Consider the following 7,534-nt stretch of genomic DNA (forward strand, 5'->3'; position numbering starts at 1 on the left):
TAAGACTTGACTCCCATACCTGAGCAGATGAAGGCAGTGCCTTTTCAAAGAGTCATTCCCTCATTCGCTGTGAAGTGGCAGAATAGCCCAAGATAAAGGCACACAACCTGAAAAGTCTTTAGCAGATGAAAGCCATGGAAATATTGCCAAAACACAGCCCAACCTCTGCATGCCCAGTCTTGAAGGGTTCCAATGATGGGCTGGGATTATTCCTTAGGCAGTTTGTTCCTCACTGGGACTGTCCTTGTGTGAAAAGATTAGAGATTAGATTAGATGAGATTACCTACAGTGTGGAAACAGGCCCTTCGGCCCAACAAGTCCACACCAACCCTCTGAAGAGCAACCCACCCCCCTACATTCACCACTGACTAATGCACCTTACACTACGGGCCATTTAGCATGGCCAATTCACCTGACCTGCACAGCTTTGGACTGTGGGAGGAAACCGGAGCATCCCAGACACGGGGAGAATGTGCAAACTCCACACAGACAGTTGCCCGAGGCAGGAATTGAACCCGGGTCCTTGGTGTTGTGAGGCAGCAGTGCTAACCACTGAGCCACCGTGCCGCCCCAAAAGGCTTGGAAACACGTGGTCTATGTAGTTTGTGATGGGAGGTTACCTCCTTTTTGTGATGTTCTGCTACACAATCCCCCCCCCTGTCCACAGCACAAACCGTTGTCCTCAGCAAATTTTACCCCAACGGAAGAATTTACCCAGAGCCTGGGAAGCTGCAAATAGTTGAACTGAATTGAATTGAATTGAATTTATTGTCACGTGTACTGAGACACAGTGAAAAGCTTTGTCTTGTGAGCAATACAGACAGATCGCAAAGAAGCATAGATAGTAAATAAATAGGTAAACAGCAGCAAAAACAAAAACACAGGGACAGGCGAATGTTAAGAGTTTGAGAGTCCATTCAGTATTCTAACAACAGTCGGGTAGAAACTACATCTGACTGTGTTCAGGCTTCTGTACCTTCTCCCCGATGGTAGAGGTTGTAGAAAAACATTGCCAGGGTGGGATGGAGCTTTGAGAATGCTGGCGGCCTTTCCTTGACAGTGGGCCTGGTAGATGGATTCTATAGATGGGAGGTTGGCCTTTGTGATTGTCCGGGCTGAGTTCACCACTCTCTGTACCCGTCTCTGATCTTGAATGGTACAGATGCCATACCAGGTAGTGATACATCCAGACAGAATGCTCTTGATGGCGTACCTATAAAGGTTGGCAAGGGATTCACCGTCACACCAAATTTCCTCAGCTGCCTGAGGAAGAAAAGACATTGTTGGGCCTTTGTAACCAATGCAGCCACATGAAGAGTCCAAGAAAGCTTGTTGTGGATGACCACTCCCAGGAGCTTGACACTCTGCACTTGTTCCACCTCTGTGCTGTTAATGTGTAGGGGGGGCATGAGTAACATCCCGCCAAAATTCAATAATGAGTTCCTTGTTTTGCTGGCATTGAGAGCTAGGTTGTTCTCAGTGCACCATTTTTCCAGGTCCTTTTTCCAAGCAATATCCAACTTCCGGGGGTTTCTCAAGGTGATAAGTGTGAAACTGACCCCAATCAGATAGAAAATGCACCAGAGCACAATAAGACTGAAACCTTTGACAGAAAAGATGATAGACAAACAGGAGTCTATAATCCAATTAGGATATTACCAAAAGAGAAAATGCTGGAAAATCTCAGCAGGTCTGCCATCATCTGTAAGGAGAGAAAAGAGCTGACGTTTCATGTCTAACTGACCCTTTGTCAAAGCTCTATATTACCAGCTCTATTGCACAGATATAGTGCCTTGTCCAAGGGTGGGATTTGTTGCTGATGTTTCAGTGTTAATGGATGTGCTGCAGACAGTGCAATGTTGCAGTATCAGACCCACTGAACTGCTTAACAGGAAATCTCAACACAACTTCAGTCAGGATTGCCTATTGGTGGAGATTGTGGCATCACCTTCCCTGCTTGTTTAATAGTTTGATCAGCCAAACAGTGTCAAAACTGACCAAATGGCCGTGAGAAATCGAGTTGCAGATCCTGTTGGTTCCACAGTGAAATAAACGAATCACAGGAGACATACACATACCCTCAGGAGATGGAAATGTGTTGCTGGAAAAGCGCAGCAGGTCAGGCAGCATCTAGGGAACAGGATTAGCCCGAAACGTCGATTCTCCTGTTCCCTGGATGCTGCCTGACCTGCTGCGCTTTTCCAGCAACACATTTCCATCTCTGATCTCCAGCATCTGCAGACCTCACTTTCTCCTCAAAGACATACCCTCAGGAGACAGGTTACTGTATTGGACCAAGCCAGACCCCCCTCAAAGTATTTATGTGGGTAGCCTGGACCCTAACTTTTGCTTATTTTGAAAGTTGGTGTGGTGTATGTTCCAGATGTGATGTGACTGGTCAATCCATTCCATGTAAAGCAAAACACAATTTATTTAAACACTCTGGTTAAAATACAGACAAAAGATAGAATGTAGAATAGCAACTGCTGGAAAACTTGACCAAATAATAGAAACAGTATCTATCACTAATTAACCGTTTCAGTATAGTAACACCCCATAAACATTGACTATGGTGGTGTCATTAGCGAACTTGTGAAGCAATATCCAACTTCAGAGGGTTTCTCAAGGTGATCAGTGTGAAACTGACCCCAGTCAGATAGGAAAAGCAACAGAGTTCAACAAGACTGAAACCTTGGCAAAAAGGTAAATTCAGACACAGATTCTCACATGCAATTCTCCCATCCAGGGGGGAAAACAACAGCAAGAGAACATTCAGAGAGAATAGCAGCCAGGAGACTTTCATTGAAGCTTCCAATTCCGTTGAGACTCCAATAGCTTTGACGCTACTGAAAAACCAAAACCAAGAAATCCTAATCTGAGAAAGCTGGCCACCCCCATTCAGGCTGCATTAAAAAAAACCCAAGGCCTCATATGCTGTCCACTCAAGTGGTCTTCAGTAGCCAGCTCAACACCTCTGCCTTACAACCTCTCTTCAAAATAACCTCTTAAAGTGACGATTCAGATGAGACGGTGATGGACTGGGGTGAACAAAGTTAAAAATCACACACACCAGCCTATAATCCAACAGGTTTGTTTGGAAGCACTAGCTTTCGGAGCACTGCCCCTTCATCAGGTGGTTGTGGAGCAGGACCATAGGATACAGAATTTATAGCAAAGGGTTACAGTATCATGCAACTGAAATACATCAAACAAACTTAATTATGTCTTTCATCTTTTAGAATGGTTTTTCTAGTGTCAGTTCATTAATATGTAAATCCCAGAACTCCTTTTAAGTCATATTCTCAAGATAACTTCAGTTTTTCTAACAATAGGGGCATCACAGCTCAGACAACGTATTAAAGGTGTGAGGTTAAAGTCTGTCTGTGTCCCTGTCTTGAGTCAGAAATAGTTCTATTTCTAAAGTGGGATTTACAGAATCTGACATGGATTGACTGTAGGTTATGCATGTTTTGAGCAAAATAAAATATAATTCTGCAAAGTGACAGCATTGTCACATTACATACACAGATCCACAGAGCTAACTGACCACAGGTTCTCACGTTGTGCGTAGACGGCTGAGCGGGTCAGGAACTTGTCTGGGGGTAAAAACAATGACTGCAGATGCTGGAAACCAGATTCTGGTTTAGTGGTGCTGGAAGAGCACAGCAGTTCAGGCAGCATCTGAGGAGCAGTAAAATCGACGTTTTGGGCAAAAGCCCTTGCTTATCTGTGGGACTTACTTTACCACTGGGTATTAAAAAGTAGTTTGAATTCATCGATGGGTGAGCTTCTGGCCATGTGATTTGTCAGATCTCCGATGTAAATTCTGCATTCTACTGACAAACTGGAATATGCCAAGGGAGGACATGGCAATGTATTCAGGTGAGAATAATGTTCAAAGTGAATTTGTGTTCACAGTTTTTTCACAATTTTTTGAAGCAGACAAGAAAAGGAATCTGAAATTACACTCGGATCCTAGCTTTATTTCTTCCTACAAACCCAGCCTGCCACTTTGACCTCTCTTCATTGCAAGTTTTCACAAGTCTTTAACAACACTTTCTCAGTTCCACTATTGCCCTAAAGAAAAGACTTGCTTCTCTTTCACAAGTTCAGGAGCTCTCTCCCTGCAACGAATCTGGTGCTTTTAGAGTGTGGTCACTTTTCTAATAAAAGATTAGTCAATTTGCATACAGCAAGATCCCATGAACAGGAATGTGATGGTGATTGTGAGATCCTCTGTTTAAGTGATCCTTGTTGAGGGATAGACTTTGTTCGGATCACTGGAAAGATCTCTCTTGATATTCCACAAAGGGTACCACAGGGTCTTTCCCATCCACCTGAGAGGTCAGGTGGGGTTCAGTTTAACATCCCATCCATCAGGTGATGTCTCTGTGGATGCAGTGGAGTTGGGATGTCAATCTAGAGTCAGTCTCTGGAGCAGGACTTGATCGTATGATTGTCTGAGAGATGGGCACGATCATTTCTGCTGCGTTAGAGTGGACACCAGGCTCCACATAATATTCAATACTATTTCCCTTCTCTATGCATTGCAACCATCAGTCCATGTCCTCCACTTCCTCTTCCTTTCCCAGAACCTCAAACCTACACAACTCTTCCTCAGATGTTACCAGCTTTTGTGGCCTTAGATTTGGATTTAGCCACTATCTAATGATTTACTGTTGGTTCTATTTCCCACCCCTCTGTGTCACTACTCAGCCTTTTAATAAGTCTCCCTGTAATAAAAACAAATTAAAGGATAGAACATAAATGCTGATGTCAATAAATGGACAGAGATAGTGAGAAGGATTGGAAATGGGTGATTATATTGCTAAGCAGAAGTGGTTAAGTATGACTTTATAACACAAAGGTATTTCTCAGGAAATGAACATGTCTCCACAGGTTTGAGAATCAGATTGTGATCCTTTAAGGGTTGGATTTTGTACCGAGGAATGTAATTTTAGTGTGAGTGGGAAAGTTAACTTCAGATAAATGATGTCGTGTCAACACCCGACTGGGTCTCAGATGTTAAAAGCAAGTGGGAAACTTCAACAGATTACCATCCAGCCACCAGAAAAACTAAATCGTTCCCAGGAACCATCTAATCTTCAGTCAAATTGGAGGAATTGATTGACCTCATTTCCAGGGCCTCCTATGATTGGCTATATTGATCTTAGTGGACTAAGCCTTTGTGATTTTTGTTTATCAACATGCTTTATGTTTAATTACTGTCCTTAATTACTAAACATAGACATAACAGGCACAGATGCACAATACAGAATAAAGCCAAATCCCAAGTATCAGAGGCTAAGATGGGAAGTACACAGTCACATCCTCACTACCCAAGACAGTCAGTCATTTCATCAAGCACATTACAAAACTGAGACGTGTGCTAAACAAGTGAGGTTAACTCTTTGAATGGCACTTAGCTGCAAACACTCACTAGAACAAATACTGGAATTTGTTTTTCATTCCGTCACTGGCTGTGAGCATCATGGGCTGCCCATCGCTAATTGCCCAGAGGGCAGTTAAGAGTCACATGCTGGAATCACATGCCAGCCAGACTGGGTAAGGATGGCAGTTTCCTTGCCAAAATGGCATTACTGACCGAGATGGGCTCTTCCCAACAATCAACATCATGGTCATCATTAGACTTAATACTAGATTTTTAATTGAATTCAAATCTCACCATCTACCATGGATGGGATTTGAACCCCAGCCCCCGAGTCATTACTGGGACTCTGCAATTAATGCCCAGTGATAATATCACTAGACCATCGCATCCCCATTCCTATTGTATGTCCCCTTCACCCTTCCCAAAGCTGGTCATTCTGGCCACGTATAAACTCCATTCTCTAATACTTACCAAAGTGTGGAGGTGCCAGTGCTGGACTGGAGTGGACAAGGTCAGAACTCACACAACATCAGATTATAGTCCAACAGGTTTATTTGAGATCACGAGATTTCGGAGCCGAAAAAAGGGGCATTGCTCTGACACCTTGTGATTTCAAATATTACCTGATGTTGTGTGAGTTCTGACTTACCAAAGTGAGCATTCTTCAGGCACTGTTCGAGAACTGATGATCAACATTGATGTTTAGGAGACATTACACTAGAGCCCCATGCTGTTCTCAATGACATACCCATGTGTACAGGACTTCTTGGCTTACCATCAGAAAGGGGTGTGCTCCCCCATTTGTCCCTCCTTCACCACCGAGGTCAGAGGTTATATCTGACCCTGCCAGCTGCTGCCTTGGTGCAATCCGTTTTTTGACCCCAACCCAGGCACAACACCTGAGACTGTCCCCTCCCTCCACCTCAGCACAAACCTGAGACAGTCCCTTCCCCCCACCTCAGTACAAACCTGAGACTGTCCCTTCCCCCCATCTCAGTACAAACCTGAGACAGTCCCCTCCCCCCAGCTCAGCACAAACCTGAGACTGTCCCTTCCCCCCATCTCAGTACAAACCTGAGACTGTCCCCTTTCCCCACCTCAGCACAAACCTGAGACTGTCCCCTTTCCCCACCTCAGTACAAACCTGAGACTGTCCCCTCCCCCGACCTCAGTACAAACCTGAGACAGTCCCCTCCCCCCAGCTCAGCACAAACCTGAGACTGTCCCTTCCCCCCATCTCAGTACAAACCTGAGACAGTCCCTACCCCCCATCTCAGTACAAACCTGAGACTGTCCCTTCCCCCCATCTCAGTACAAACCTGAGACTGTCCCCTCCCCCCAGCTCAGTACAAACCTGAGACTGTCCCCTCCCCCCAGCTCAGTACAAACCTGAGACTGTCCCCTTTCCCCACCTCAGCACAAACCTGAGACTGTCCCCTTCCCCGACCTCAGCTCAAACCTGAGACAGTCCCTACCCCCATCTCAGTACCAACCTGAGATTGTCCCCTCCCCCATCTCAGTACAAACCTGAGACAGCCCCCTCCTCCCATTTCAGTACAAACCTGAGACAGTCCCCTCCCCCCACCTCAGCACAAACCTGAGACTGTCCCCTTTCCCCACCTCAGTACAAACCTGAGACAGTCCCCTCCCCCCATCTCAGTCCAAACCTGAGATTGTCCCCTCCCCCATCTCAGTACAAACCTGAGACAGTCCCCTCCCCCCACCTCAGCACAAACCTGAGACTGTCCCTTCCCCCCATCTCAGTACAAACCTGAGACTGTCCCCTTCCCCCACCTCAGTACAAACCTGAGACTGTCCCCTCCTCCCCAGCTCAGCACAAACCTGAGACAGTCCCTTCCCCCCACCTCAGTACAAACCTGAGACAGTCCCCTCCCCCCATCTCAGTCCAAACCTGAGATTGTCCCCTCCCCCATCTCAGTACAAACCTGAGACAGTCCCTACCCCCATCTCAGTACAAACCTGAGACAGTCCCTTCCCCCCACCTCAGTACAAACCTGAGACAGTCCCCTCCCCCCACCTCAGCACAAATCGAGACTGTCCCCTTCCCCCACCTCGTACAAACCTGAGACAGTCCCTTCCCCCCACCTCAGTCCAAACCTGAGACTGTCCCCTTCCCCCACC

The sequence above is a fragment of the Chiloscyllium plagiosum genome, unplaced genomic scaffold (genome assembly GCF_037043375.1).
Source record: "Chiloscyllium plagiosum isolate Xiang-an unplaced genomic scaffold, Cpla_swu_hap1 HiC_scaffold_42, whole genome shotgun sequence".
Classification (NCBI taxonomy): domain Eukaryota; kingdom Metazoa; phylum Chordata; class Chondrichthyes; order Orectolobiformes; family Hemiscylliidae; genus Chiloscyllium; species Chiloscyllium plagiosum.